Source organism: Rhineura floridana, chromosome 14 (assembly GCF_030035675.1).
Source record: "Rhineura floridana isolate rRhiFlo1 chromosome 14, rRhiFlo1.hap2, whole genome shotgun sequence".
In the NCBI taxonomy this organism is placed as follows: Eukaryota; Metazoa; Chordata; class Lepidosauria; order Squamata; family Rhineuridae; genus Rhineura; species Rhineura floridana.
In genome coordinates, this window is record NC_084493.1 from 39,276,341 (window position 1) to 39,292,082 (window position 15,742).

Below are 15,742 nucleotides of genomic sequence, written 5' to 3' on the forward strand. Positions count from 1 at the left end.
GTGGTCTGACTCTTCATAAGGCAGCACTTGCTATGAAGGAGGCTTAGATTGGTCTTCTGAACCCTGCTGCTGCTGTTCCTCAGCGTAAGGACATGAGAAGAGCCTGGCATCTAGTCCAGCATCCTGTTCTCACAGTGGCCAACCAGTTGCCCATAGGAAACCCGCAGCTTGGCTGGGAGAAGAGCACTTTGGGAGGCAGGGATGTTACAGGGAGGAAAGCTGCAGAGGTAGGGAGACCTCTCCCCTCCCCTCTGTGCGTCCTTTTCCCAGCTGGCTGTCTGATTTACTGCAGTCATGTGTAGGTTGAGCCTTGAAGGGTTTGGGAGCTCCGGTGGCCTAGGGCAAACATGGCTATACGGTGGCTGGAAAGGGCTGCCATTTATTTTGAAAAATAAAAACTCCCAAGAGCACACCCAGGGCTCTGTCTGGACAAAAGCCCCCCCCTGCTTCCCCCCCCCCCAGTAAAGTGGCTCTTGCAAAGGAGTCAGTGTGTGAGGTGTGTTTCCTCTGGACTGTCTGTGGAGGAGGAATTGTTGGGTTCTGGCCAAAAGATTGCTGCTCAGAAGCAAACGTCTCTTGAATGTATATATAATTTTGCTCCTGGCCTCCTTCACTCTGTCTTCCATGTTCTGTGGGATGGAAGTGGCTACCAAGACTCGGAGTCTGGTTTTTTGGTCTTTATGGGCTTATTCAGGACTGTTTCTTCCAAGTAAGAGCACAGCCTTTAAGTCAAAATCACTTATTCATTTAAACCATGGTGGCACGGAATATCTAAGAGGAAGCTGCGGTGTGATGTGATCTTCTCAAGCACGCTGGTGGAGGAGAGCTTCTGCTGAGAGCTTGCAATTCTGTCACCATGTTCCCTGCTTGTTTCTCTATCCCAAGAGAAGCATGTTTGGCCTTGGGGCTCCCTCTCTGGAGCGAAGGGTCTGTACTTGGGAAATTCCTAATGGTTTGCAAGGGTTCCTCGAGAGCAGCATTTCCCAACTAGTGGGCCACCAGATGTTGTTGGACCACAATTCCCATCTTTCCTGACCATTGGCAATGCTGGCTGAGGCTGATGGGAGTTGTGGTCCAACAACATCTGGTGGCCCACTAGTTGGGAAAGGCTGCTCTAGAGTCTAGAGGGTCTTGAAGCATCCCTGAGTCCTGTACCTGTCTGCTGCTCACAGCCTTGGCCACTGTTGTCAGGGCAAGAGTGAGCTCTGACAGACAACTCCTCTTCCCAGCAAGGATTTGGGGGACTTCCTGCACTTTGCAGCTTGGCTTGGCTAGTGATGGCGAAGTTGGGGGAAAAACCTTCTGTAACTCACTTAATAAATAGAATATCCAGCATCAAAGTTCTTGGGTTCCAAATGGGGAGTCAGTCACTTGCTACTTTTTGAGTTCGTGGTTCAACCTGCATATCTGCTGATTCTGGAAGAACACAGCCTTGCTACTCTTTGTTCGTGTGTGTTTTTAATCTCCCAGTGACCTGGGCTTGTAATCAGTTCCCGCTAAATCTTGGATTGCATGGCATTGGCCTGTTATAGAAGAAAGGGTTAAGGGGGAAACAATTCTTGCTCTGAGATTTGTTTGTGGAGTCAGCAGAACTTTGAAGCGATGGTGGTGTTAAACCTGTGTAGAAACAGGGTGTGTGGTGGTGGGATCTCAAAGGCACGTTGTTCTTAATTCTCAGAAAAGGTGGTAGATGCGGCTCCTGAAGAGATCACGCCTCCATCTTTTCTGATGCGTTTCACAAAGCCTAGTCTTGCCTAGGAAGACACTTGGTGGCTGGACTGGCACCGCCCTAGACATTGATACACTTCATCCGATGTTTTGCTGTTAATTTATTCTGGATCTGGTGGGGTGACCCAGTCACCTTATTTCTGATCCACATGTTTTAGTTTTGAAAGATGTGGTTTCACTCCCTTCTCATGTTTCATGAAGTGGTGTTTGGGTCACCATAAGTCTAGCTAGACTAATTAGGACAGTGGACAGGCTAGCTAGCATTAAAGGAACTGAATAATATGTGGCAATTGCCTGACTTCCTGAGTCAGTGTTTATATGGAATTTGTCATAAAGCTTAAAATATATCCAAAGCTTGCAAGTCCCTCCCTAATATATTCATATCTTACAAGGCTAACATCACAATCCTGTACATGTTTACTCAGACGTAAGCCCTGTTAAGTTAGATGGGGCTTACTTCTAGGTAAGTGGGTGTAGGAGTGCAGCTTAAATGTGATAAGGGGTCAAGTGCTACTTTTCAAACCCCAAATTCAGGGATCAGAAATAACCAAAGCCCCCTTTCCTGTTTTACAGAACCTCAGGAAATGTGAATAAATTTCCAGTCTTTTGCAGTCAAAGGAAATAGTTTTAGCTGGGCTCATGATCGTTTTATAGCCCCAAGGAACAAAATGACTTTCTTTGTGGCCATGGCAAAGCTGAAACTATACATCCTAAGCAGGTGGTGGATGGGCTTGCCTTTCTTCTCTTTCTTCCTTTGGAAAGGGTGGAAAAGCAAATGGTGGCTTCTCCAGCCCCTGAGAGCAGCAGGACTGCACGTTCTTTCCCTTTTGCTTGCTCAAATCTTTCACCACCTTGATCTATCTTTGATTTCAGAAGTGTAATGACGGGTGCTGCATTTGGAAATCAGAAACTTTAGTCGGCCCCAGAGTTTGAGATTTGAGCACATGAAGAGCTTAGATCTTGGTTTCTAAAAAGTTAGGGGGGGAAGCGGAGGGTTGTTCTCTAGGCAGTCATTCCATTATTCATGTGCAAATTAAGAATTCACAGGGTTAAAAGGTTAGAAACTGGCCAGGATGAGGTTTACCCTCCTGATAAAGAGCAGATGACCCTCATTCACCGGCCAAAGCTTTCATGTGAGCGCCTCTGCAAAGTTAGTGATTGCCATGAATTGTTCTTGAGGAATGCAGAGATCCGAATGCATCCAGGCCTTCCCATCTCTGCCCCTTTGGAGCCTTATCTCAAGTGCTCATCAGGACAAGCCTGCAGGGATGGACAGGATCCCTCCCAGAGGCCCCAAAGCTTTGCTTCTCTGCTGTTCATCCATGCACAAAAGAATCTGACCGGCTTCTGTCTAGCCTCTTTTTCCCTCTAGCACCCCTTTCTGCCCTTCTACTTATCAGTTAGGCTTCCAAAAAGTATTTTCGGCAGAGGCCTGTGGTGGCCCCTAATGCAGCAGGCTCATTTAAATGTGGGGGGGGGGGCAAGGGGAAAGGGAGGAGGTGCCTTCCTCCACAGCTTCAGGGTGAGGTGCCAGGTAAAATGCTCATATCTGACAATTAAACAGTTTATTGGAAATTCAGGCTAACGGTGCCTCTTTGACTAACAGGATTCCAAGTTGCTTGAGTATTTGGGTGTTGTGGCCTTTTCAAAAAGGATGAAGGGTTGGGACATCAGAACGTAATGTTCAGTTTGGAACAAAAGCTTTGTAAGGTTGGATGGATCCCTCGGAAATTATTTTCTTTTTAAATACAACTAGCCTTTGGGTAAGGGGGAATTTGTAAGATAAAATAAAAAGAAATGTGTCAGAAGTTACTAAAATCAGTTTGGGGCAGATTAGAAATTCTTCCGCTGATTGAAGTTTGGAGATGGATGTTAATGGCAGTTGCCTGGACGTTTTTCTAGAGAGCTTCTTATGTGTCTGTTTTGTTAAATTCAAAGGACACATGGACATAGTTGGCATAGTCTTGATTTCTGCACTGCAGGTCACAGATAGTGCTCAGAGGATGCTGACTGTTACAATCACTCCAGACCTTATAATTGATTATGTTAACACAAAAGCAGTTTGTGGAGCTTGTTTGTTTATGTTTTGCTTTTCTGTGAAGATTCCTTTGAACAAGGCTGGCTGCATTTAGTGGAAGGAAAGTTCGAGCCTCTAGATTGCCTGTGTGCTTCAGACAATAAGGTGATGGACTTCTGCCTCTCCCACATCTGCTCTTGCCTCCCCAGGGGCTGAAGTTAGTGCCCTCCCCCCCAGGAATACAGTCTTTGCTTTCTGCTTGTAGTTAAAACTCTGTTTAGAATAATGATGGGCATGCAGCCACTAGAAACGGTGCCTGCCCTCGTTTTCAAGTAAAAAGCTTTTTTTGTTTAGTTGTGGTGTGTGTGTGTATGCGTATGTGTGTGAGAGGGGGGGAGGGAGGGAGGGAGTCGCACAAACTTTAATTTTACTAAAAAGCAAAGGTAGCCATATTGGTCCATAAGGAAAAAACCAAACCAAAACTTTCAAAAAACCCCGCTGAATATTGGGGCCAACCAAAATGTCACAAAACAGTCCATCTAGCCTGATTTTTGTCCTTTTATTTTTTTATCTGCCCCCCCATTCCCCAACCCACTTCTCTGACATTTTGGTTGATCCTAATAAAAGCATTGCCCAACAGTGGATTTTGAAGTTTTAAAATGTTACTACAAAGTATAATACTCTGCAGGATTTAAAATAGAGAAGAGTATGATAGGAAGTTAAGGAGGTCATATCAGAGGGTGAAAACTGAGGCACTGGCAGGGAAGCAACAGGAACCTTTCTTGGATGGGGGGGAGAGAGGCTCCCCAGGACCAGTGCAGATGGAAAGGGACGGAGGGGCCAACATCAGCAACCCAAAATATGGGAAAGAGGCCATCATCTTTCCATGATAAAAGTGTCCCTTTCTGGTTGCCCTCAGGCAGTTGGACTCCTCATAGGTACTGGATGAGTGGCTGTATGCACCAGCCTCCTTCAGAGTTACATTGGGAAAATCCCAAGTAAGGAAAACCCCAAAATCCATATTAGGGTAGTGCCTTTATTAGGGCAGTCAAAGCCAGCATGGTGCAGTGCTTAAGAGTGTTGGACTGGGAGAGCAGGGTTCAAATCTCCACTTAGCCATGAAGCTCTCTGGATGACCTAGGGACAGTCACAGCCTCTCATCCTAACCTACCTCACGGGGTGGTTGTGAGGATAATATCAGGAAGGGGAAAACCATGTTTGTATGCCACCTTGAGGAAAGGTGGGATATAAATAAATAAATAAATAAATGTGATAATAAAATAAAAATTAAAAAAAATAGTGTGCCAGCTGTCAAGTTCTCTAGAACCCTTCATCAGGTTAGATCAAGGGCTCCCAACCTTTTTGCACCCAGGAGCACACTTAAAAATCTAAGGCACAGTCCAGCTCGCATTTATGATGGGCTGAGGGGAATTGGACGTGGCAGATCTGCAGCTGAGCCGGCTGGGTCCTGGTTCACCTGGGCTACACCCGCATAAGTCCCTCAGCCCGGCTCAGCTGGGACTGGCGCAAGTGGAGGTGGCGTAAGGCCAGCAAAAGGGGTGTGTCAGGGGAGGGGCCGGGGTGAGGAGACAGGCCACATCCAACTCATGTTTGGAGCGCTCCTGCAGGCGTCAATCTGGGTGAAAGTTACACTGGGAGAAAGGTCACCCTAAGAAAATAATTGCAATAGAAGTCAATGGATAGCGCTTACTCCCCGGTAGGGGTATTTGCGAGAGCAGGCGTTTACTTTCTGGTCCCTGCATGCAGCTCCCAGCTGAGTCGGCATTCAAGTTTATGTCAGCTTCTCATGCTCCAGCACAACTTCTGCCGGCTTCCCTGGAGTTGGATTGCTCTGAAAGTGATTGTGGTGGGTGTGATAGAATATCCATTTTGTGGAAGAAAGGCTCATGAGACTCAGAACCTACCCCCCCAAAGAAAAACAGGCAAAACACACTCAAGACAAATAAAACACTGTCCATAAAGCAGAACCCCCCACAAATCGGGCAACAGCTTTTCAAAAAGCCTCTACCCCCTTCATGTTTTTTAAAAATAACAAATGGTTGTGGGGTGGTTGGCAGGCATGGGGAGTTGGGTGGCTGGTGCTCACAGATACCATGTTGTGGACCCAGGACCAGATGGTAGCCACTGATGTGAAATGCAGGTAGCACTAAATGGGGTCTGAAGCCAGTTTGAGAGGCAGCGCGGGGGGGGGAGGCGGGTCTGACTTCATGGCCCGTCTTTGGTCTTCTTAGCCCTCAGGAAGGGAGCACCTCCCCGTGTCTGTGGCAATCCCTAGAGGGCGAATATTTCCACCTTATTAAGGCTGCAATCCTGTGAGTAAGTCCTAATAAGCTCAGTGGGACTTACTTCAGAGGAGCCACCCTGGGCTCCTGGGAGGAAGGACAGAACATAAACGAAATAAATAAATAAATTCACTGCAAGGGACCAGTTCTACATTTTAGAAGGCAGGTTGTTTGATGCCTAACATGCAGCCCCGTCATGGCAATGAGATTGCTGATTTCAGTGGGGCTTGAGTTTGGGTAAGTGTGCTTAGGGTCGCAGTGCTAATATTTTTCTCTTGGACATTTTTTTTGGAATTTTGCCAAAGGATAAGACATCCCAAACTGCCCCCCATGGCAAGTACAGGGGGCGCTTCCTGCTTCTCCCCCTCACCTGCGCAGGCGGATGTTCAGGCCCTGAGCGGCAAGTGGCTTTATGGCCCTTTAGGGCTGGGCTGGGCTCCGTGTTCCCCTTGTTGCCCCTTTTGCCAGCTAGCCAGGAAGAAAGGCAAGGGACCTCCTTGCGCTGCGGGACAGTTGCCTTTGCAGCTCCTGCCTCACCTTTCCTCAGTTTAAGGCTGGGGAGCGGAATATATTATAAAGGGATCACAAAACAGAATGTCTGAAGGCGAGTTTGAAATGGTTGCACGCTCTCATAGGGAGGCGCAACCATTTCTGAAGGGGTTGATCGTGGAGTGTGTGCATCCTGTTCCCAACGTCCTGACCGAAATTTCAGAAGAAGCTGTTTTTGTCCCCCAGTTTGGCATTGTTTCCCTTTTGTTCCCTCCCTCAGCAGGCCCAGCTGTTAAACTGGGATTGATTACTTCCAGTCTTTATAACTGGTAATCACCACCTAAGTGAAAATGACTAGTCAACACAGCTCACATTTTGTTGGCTGCTCAACTGTAGTCGCTGTCCTTTCAGGAGACGTTAAATCAGGCAGCATGGGGATGTTTGGGGAAGGAATAAAAGCCCACCAGCAGATCCCCGACGTTTTTGAACAGGCTAGCTAAATTCCAAGCTTTTTGTTTTACCTCCCCCACAGCAGAGCTCCCTGTTTTTAGATTTTATGAAAACCTAATTGAATAGCAAGCCAACGGAAGAAGAATGGATAGAAATGGTGTCTGGGCTGACACTGAAACAGCTGGGAATACAAAAGACAAGTATTTGGTTAAATGATTAGAGAACATAGGGAAAGGAAGATCCTCTTCTGCCCTGCAGTTAATTAGTTCGCTGGGTGTGTGTGTGTGTGTTTCAAAACAGCAAGTGATTCTTGGGAAGTTTGGTCTTTTACCATGATAAACTACTGGGGCTGCAACCTGGCTTTTAAAGAGCAAATGGCAGTGGTGGCTCTTTAAAGGACCAAATTCCTGTATTGTCTCTTGTGAGATTAAATAAGATAACGAAATAAGGCTTGCTTTTGTTTTATTCTTGGATGGTTTTTCTTCTCTCTCTCTCTCTCTCTCTCTCTCTCTCTGTGTGTGTGTGTGTGAGAGAGAGAGAGAGAGAGAGAGAGACGTGAAGAATCGCCCAGGCCAGTGAATGGGGTGACATCTGGACGCTACTGCTGCAGCCATTGCAGCCAGCCCTGCCTGACTTGATCTGGGCCTCCTGGCAGGAACATGGGGCGACTGGGATCCAGCCATTGTTTGGTTTGGCCTCTACGGCTCTGGAGGGCAGTTGAGGGCAGCTTCTGATCTGCAGGGTCCGCGTGACCTCAAGGCACTCTTTGCAGCCCACGAGCTCTTTCTTTATGGTTAACAGTGTGGAGAATCCAGGGCCGCTCGGAAAGAAAATGTGTTTTCTTCAGCCAGCCGTGTTGCTAAAAGGGATGGCAAAAATTGTGAAAAGACCGGAAGCCAGTAGAGAAAGGAGGAAGACCAAATTAATTAAGCTATTTACTTACAGCATTTTTACTCAGCTCTTTAACAGAAAAGACTCTGAGTGAGGCTTACCACGACCCTGCTTACAATGTAAAAAAGACAAGGCACACAAGGAAAACAGGTGTGGGGGGAGGAGGAAAAAAGCAAACTCAGATGCCAGTTCTTAAAGTTACAGGGTGGTATTCAGTGTTATAGTCCTACTTGGAGTAGATTGATAGAATAGTAGAGTTGAAAGGGGCCTACAAGGTCATCGAGTCCAACCTGCTCAATGCAGGAATCCAAGTTAAAAAGAATCATAGAATGGTGGAATTGGAAGGGACCTATGATGCATTGAGATGTTAGATGCATTGAAGCTAAAAGACATGACTAACAAGTTCATTAATTTTATTAATTTCAGGGGGTTTGCTCTGAGTAGGACTAAGTTGAATAGAACCCACAGTTCTCATGATGACTTACTGAGTTGGAAATAGGTAAGGTAGCTTGATGGAATGGCTGTTGTTGAAATGTTTATGAGTCTCTTTCTGTTTTGTATGCCATGAATGACTTAGCAGTTCTGCAGAAGGAGAAGGAAAATGATGTGTACGTAGCAAGTAATAGAACTAGGGTGGCCTTTTATCTTAACTGGGTCAGAAATTTGAGTTGTTGATTACTGATGACACTCAGCTCTGTAACTCCCGAATCAGGAGAGGCTGGAGGGGCCCTGGACTGGAACCTGGGCGCAGTAGTGGGATGGATGAAGGTAAATAAACAGTGCTGCTGAGGGCAGCTTATAGAGTAAAAATACAAAATACAGCAATCAAAATTATACAGTTTTGTTGGAACTAACATTTGCCTTCACTTCAGCACTGAAGGCATTGTGGGAAGCTGAGATATGGGTGAAGATCGATCAGAATTTTGGAATTGCTTTTGGACTTCCAAACCATCTGCCTCAGTCTCTGCAAATATTAAGGAAAATTCCTTTAAAATGCTGCACCGGTAGTATTACACCAGTACGAATGACACGGATTACACAAACCTCCAATGCTCTGTGTTGGAGAAAATTCAGGGAGGGAGGTGCCTCCTTCCACTTGTGGTGGTGGTGGGCTTGCCCTGTTGTGAAGAGTTTCTGGGATTTGGTCTTAGGAGAAATGGGGGTTATTTAACATGCACACACAAGGACAGCCCTTTCCCTTTTTAAAAAAAAACATCATGCCTAGTATTCCAGACTTCTACTCTTGTGGGAGACTAGAAGTTAGATGACAGGAAGTATGAAACTACAGCTTGTCCCAGGACTCCCTTTGCTAACTGCCATGTTTCTCCTCTGAAATGAGCTCACCAAATGAAAGTGCACACCAGTCAGAAGGAAATGGCACAAAACGGATGTTTCCAAAACCTCACCCACCAAGTCCCACACCCTCCGCACAGAAACCAAGACAGCGTCACACAAATGAAAACATTGAGAATCCATTTCAGAGCTTTCACAAAAGTTGGATATTTTTGTGGTAGAAAAAAAGATTTTTTTTGTACATTATTCCAGAATACTGAAGTCATGTGGCAGCATGCCAAAAAATCCAAAAAAAACCAGCAACTATACCACTATAAATGTTATGTAAGTGTAGAATGGACCTAGGGAAAACTCAGTAAAACCATGTTACTCCTCAACTACTTAAATGGGTTAAAATGCCTGGGCAAATGAAAAGGTGAATGCCTGGCACTAGGATGACATTAAAGTCGGTGCCAGGAGAGCCTCCGTGGGCAGAACATCCTGCTGGCTGGGCTGCCACCACTTGGAAGGCACTGTCCCAGTAGCCACTGAGAGGACAGGGAGAGAGCCTGAGATGATGATCTTGGTGATGGGGCTGGGAATGGCACACCAGGGCAAGCTGGTCCAGCAGCTCTCCTTCATCTCATGCCAGTCTCGAACCAGAGATGGAAGTTTGTGATTCATAGGAACATGCGAGGCTTCTGTTAGAGCCCGGCAGCAGCAGCAGGCCAACAGTGGCCAGCCAGATGCCCATTATCAGAAGCCCAGAAAAAGGACGTGAGCGCAGGAGCTGAGTATGGTCCAGCTCAGCATTGTGTTGACACTGACTGGCGGCAGCAGCAGATCTGTAGGGATTCGGTGCATGGTTTGGAATGAAGATGTGGTTCCCTGCAAGAGGAAGGTCTGGTCAACACTGGCAGCAGGATGGATTTGTGTAACTTCAGACAGCAGGTAGGGAAATCACATTTCAATGCGGCCCTACATGTACACACACAAAATCTCCCTGCAGAGCACAGACTGGGTTAGAGCTTAATACCCTGGTATGCTAGATTTTTTTTCTTGCAGAGAGTTTTTTTTTAACCATGGGGAGCATTAAGAACAATAGGAAAAGCCTTCTGGATCAGGCCCAGAGCTTGGAAAAGTGACTTTTTTGAACTACAACTCCCATCAGCCCAATCCAGTGGCCATGCCGGCTGGGGCTGATGGGAGTTGTAGTTCAAAAAAGTCACTTTTCCAAGCTCTGATGAGGCCCAAGGGGGCCATCTAGTCCAGCCTCCTCTTCTCACAGTGGCCAGCCAGAGGCCCCAACGGGAAGCCTACAAGCACCTGAGCGCAACAGCAACTCTCTTCCCCACTTGTGATTCCTCCCAGCAACTGGTATTCAGAGGCATCCTGGTTCCGGCATAGACTCTCTCTTTCCCTGCCTCTCAACAGTTAAACCGCATTCGTTGACTTCTTCAAAATAGTTTTGTTTGGTCCTGGCTTTTTTCTTTTTTTTGGAATACACTAAGAGGAAGCCGAGGGGGGGGGAAGCCCTCCAGATGCACGGGAGATGGAACAGCCAGTTGTTCTTTTACCCCCTCCTTGCTCAGAAGCTATTAAAGAGCAGCACAAAGTTAGCTAGAGCTAGAGGGAGCCCCAGCTGACAAAGCGTCAAGGCGAGTTCGGCAGCAGGGCGAGGAGGCCAGGGCCCCCCACTCTGCCCGTCTGTTCTCTGACCTCAACTAAACTGCAGTCTCCAACCCATTGACGTAATAAACCTTAAACAAAACTATGCAGGTAAGAAGCCAGCAGGGGTGTGGGGGCTTTCCAGTGTTTTGCACCGCCTGCAGCATGTACGACTATCTGCCTGTTGGACAGAAGTCGTGGGTGTGCTCTCGGTGCAATGAGCTCCTGGCTCTCCGGGAACTACTTCATTTCCTTGAGGCCAAGGTGGCGGACCTGGAAAAGCTGAGAGAGGCAGAGAGGTGTGTGGAGGAGGCCTTCAGGGACGTTATAGCTGTGTCCCACTCCAGCGATGATAGCTCTCCTGCTATCATGGAGAACGATGGTCTCGGGGAAGGAGAGCATCCAGCTGAGGAAGAGGGAAACGATCCCTTAGAAGGGACCCATTCCTTGGGGGATGAGCAGCTATCCTCTCGTGCCGAGGATATATCTCCAGGGGGTGGAGGGATCCTTGTAGTGGGTGATTCGATCATTAGGAACATAGACAGTGGGGTGTGTGATGGGCGTGTAGACCGCAAGGTGTTCTGCCTGCCTGGTGCGAAGGTTGAGGATATTGCCTGTCATTTAGATAGTTTGGTAGACAGTGCTGGGAAGGAGTCAGCGGTCGTGGTGCACGTCGGCACCAACAACATGGGGAAATGCAGCCGTGAGGTCCTGGAAGCAAAATTTAGGTTGCTAGGTAGGATGCTGAAAGCCAGGACCTCCAAGGTGGCTTTCTCTGAAATGCTACCGGTTCCACGCGCAGGATCAGCCAGACAGGCCCAGCTTTGCAGTCTCAATGCGTGGATGAGACGATGGTGTCTGGTGGAAGGGTTTGGATTTGTTAGGCACTGGGGAACATTTTGGGACAAGCCGGGCCTGTACAAAAGGGACAGGCTCCACTTGAACCAGAATGGAACCAGACTGCTGGCACTTAAAATTAAAAAGGTGGCAGAGCAGCTTTTAAACTGACTGAGGGGGGAAACCCGACAGGAGCTGAGAAAGGTCCGGTTCGGAATAAACCTCCCCCCTGGGATAAAAACCAAAGAAATGATGAAATTTTAAAAGGGGTAGGCCTAGAAGTAGGCATTGTGAGAGCAGGGGCACAGGATATAAATTCAGAAGAGCAAAATTACCACAGGCCAAACCACAAGTGCCAAAGACCCTTGAAGAGAGACACTGCTTACAAGTGCCTGTACGCTAATGCTAGGAGCCTGCGAACCAAGATGGGAGAACTGGAGTGCTTGGTCTTAGAGGAGAGCATTGATATAGTGAGCATAACGGAGACCTGGTGGAATGGAGAAAACCAGTGGGATACGGTTATCCCTGGATATAAACTATATCGGAAGGACAGGGAAGGACGTATTGGTGGCGGAGTCGCTCTATACGTGAAAGAAGGCATTGAATCCAGCAAGCTCGAAACCCCAAAAGAGGCAGACTCCTCCACAGAGTCGTTGTGGGTGGTGATACCATGCCCCAGGAGGGACTTAATACTGGGAACGATCTATTGTCCCCCTGATCAAAATGCTCAGGGAGACCTTGGGATGAGATATGAAATTGAGGAAGCATCCAAACTAGGAAATGTGGTAGTAATGGGTGACTTCAACTACCCGGACATAGACTGGCTGCATATGTGTTCCAGTCATGACAAAGAAGCAAAGTTTCTAGATATTCTAAATGACTATTCCCTAGACCAGTTGGTCATGGAACCGACCAGAGGGACGGCAACCCTGGACTTAATCGTCAGTGGGGACCGGGACCTGGTGCGAGATGTAAGTGTTGTTGAACCGATTGGGAGCAGTGACCACAGTGCTATTAAATTAAACATACATGTAAATGGCCAATTGCCAAGAAAATCCAACACGGTCACATTTGACTTCAAAAGAGGAAACTTCACAAAAATGAGGGGATTGGTAAAAAGAAAGTTGAAAAACAAAGTCCAGAGGGTCACATCACTCGAAAATGCTTGGAAGTTGTTTAAAAACACTATATTAGAAGCTCAACTGGAGTGCATACCGCAGATCAGAAAAGGTACCGCCAGGGCCAAGAAGATGCCAGCATGGTTAACGAGCAAAGTCAAGGAAGCTCTTAGAGGCAAAAAGTCTTCCTTCAGAAAATGGAACTCTTGTCCGAATGAAGAAAATAAAAAAGAACACAAACTCTGGCAAAAGAAATGCAAGAAGACAATAAGGGATGCTAAAAAAGAATTTGAGGAGCACATTGCTAAGATCATAAAAACCAACAACAAAAAATTCTATAAATACATTCAAAGCAGGAGACCATCTAGGGAGGCGATTGGACCCTTGGATGATAAGGGAGTCAAAGGTGTACTAAAGAACGATAAGGAGATTGCAGAGAAGCTAAATGAATTCTTTGCATCTGTCTTCACAGTGGAAGATATAGGGCAGATCCCTGAACCTGAACTAACATTTGCAGGAAGGGATTCTGAGGAACTGAGACAAATAGTGGTAACGAGAGAGGAAGTTCTAAGCTTAATGGACAATATAAAAACTGACAAATCACCGGGCCCGGATGGCATCCACCTGAGAGTTCTCAAAGAACTCAAAGGTGAAATTGCTGATCTGCTAACTAAAATATGTAACTTGTCCCTCGGGTCCTCCTCCGTGCCTGAGGACTGGAAAGTGGCAAATGTAACACCAATCTTCAAAAAGGGATCCAGAGGGGATCCCGGAAATTACAGGCCAGTTAGCTTAACTTCTGTCCCTGGAAAACTGGTAGAAAGTATGATTAAAGCTAGATTAACTAAGCACATAGAAGAACAAGCCTTGCTGAAGCAGAGCCAGCATGGCTTCTGCAAGGGAAAGTCCTGTCTCAGTAACCTATTAGAATTCTTTGAGAGTGTCAACAAGCATATAGATAGAGGTGATCCAGTGGACATAGTGTACTTAGACTTTCAAAAAGCGTTTGACAAGGTACCTCACCAAAGACTTCTGAGGAAGCTTAGCAGTCATGGAATAAGAGGAGAGGTCCTCTTGTGGATAAGGAATTGGTTAAGAAGCAGAAAGCAGAGAGTAGGAATAAACGGACAGTTCTCCCAATGGAGGGCTGTAGAAAGTGGAGTCCCTCAAGGATGGGTATTGGGACCTGTACTTTTCAACTTGTTCATTAATGACCTAGAATTAGGAGTGAGCAGTGAAGTGGCCAAGTTTGCTGACGACACTAAATTGTTCAGGGTTGTTAAAACAAAAAGGGATTGCGAAGAGCTCCAAAAAGACCTCTCCAAACTGAGTGAATGGGCGGAAAAATGGCAAATGCAATTCAATATAAACAAGTGTAAAATTATGCATATTGGAGCAAAAAATCTGAATTTCACATATACGATCATGGGGTCTGAACTGGCGGTGACCGACCAGGAGAGAGACCTCGGGGTTGTGGTGGACAGCACAATGAAAATGTCGACCCAGTGTGCGGCAGCTGTGAAAAAGGCAAATTCCATGCTAGCGATAATTAGGAAAGGTATTGAAAATAAAACAGGCGATATCATAATGCCGTTGTATAAATCTATGGTGCGGCCGCATTTGGAATACTGTGTACAGTTCTGGTCGCCTCATCTCAAAAAGGATATTCTAGAGTTGGAAAAGGTTCAGAAGAGGGCAACCAGAATGATCAAGGGGATGGAGCGACTCCCTTACGAGGAAAGGTTGCAGCATTTGGGGCTTTTTAGTTTAGAGAAAAGGCGGGTCAGAGGAGACATGATAGAAGTGTATAAAATGATGCATGGCATTGAGAAAGTGGATAGAGAAAAGTTCTTCTCCCTCTCTCATAATACTAGAACTCGTGGACATTCAAAGAAGCTGAATGTTGGAAGATTCAGGACAGACAAAAGGAAGTACTTCTTTACTCAGCGCATAGTTAAACTATGGAATTTGCTCCCACAAGATGCAGTAATGGCCACCAGCTTGGATGGCTTTAAAAGAAGATTAGACAAATTCATGGAGGACAGGGCTATCAATGGCTACTAGCCGTGATGGCTGTGCTGTGCCACCCTAGTCAGAGGCAGCATGCTTCTGAAAACCAGTTGCCGGAAGCCTCAGGAGGGGAGAGTGTTTTTGCACTCGGGTCCTGCTTGCGGGCTTCCCCCAGGCACCTGGTTGGCCACTGTGAGAACAGGATGCTGGACTAGATGGGCCACTGGCCTGATCCAGCAGGCTCTTCTTATGTTCTTATGTTCTTCCTGACTAGCAGCCACTGACAGTGTTTTCCTCCTCCATGAATGTGTCTAATCCTCTTTTAAAGCCTTCCCAGTTAGTGGCTGTCACTGCCTCTTCTGGGAGCCAATTCCAGAGTTTAACTATGTGCTGCGTGAAGAAGGACTTCCTTTTGTCTGTCCTGAATCTTCCACCACTCAGCTTCTTTGGATGTCCACAAGCTATAGTGTTATGTGAGAGAGGAAGAAAACTTATCTCTATACACTTTCTCCATGCCATGCAGAGTTTTATATACCTCTATCATGTCTCCTTTTACTCACCTTTTCTCTAAACTAAAAAACTGTACAGTATCCTTTTTGAGGTGAGGTGACCAGAACATACACAGTATTCCAAGTGTGGTCGCACCATAGATTTCTATAATGGTATTGTGATATTGGCCGTTTTATTTTCAATTCCTTTCCAAACGACCCCTGGGCCCTGGCATTGAATCCACCATTTTCACAGCTGCCGCACACTGGGTTGACATCTTCATCGAGCTATCAACGATGACCCGAAGATCTCATTCCTGGTCAGTCACTGCCGGTTCAGATCCCATGAGCGTACATGTGAACTTAAGCTTTTTTCCCCTCAGCGTGCAGCACTTTACCTTTGTTTACATTGAATTGCATTTGCCATTTTACTTCCCATTCACTCAGTTTGGAGAGGTCCCTTTGGAGCTC

General features: G+C 46.6%; 1 protein-coding gene across 1 annotated transcript in view; it reads left to right on the plus strand.

Moving 5' to 3' along the window:
• PRTG (protogenin) overlaps positions 1 to 15,742 on the plus strand; it is a 118,349-nt gene that overhangs the window by 1,879 nt on the left and 100,728 nt on the right. The window lies entirely within an intron of this gene.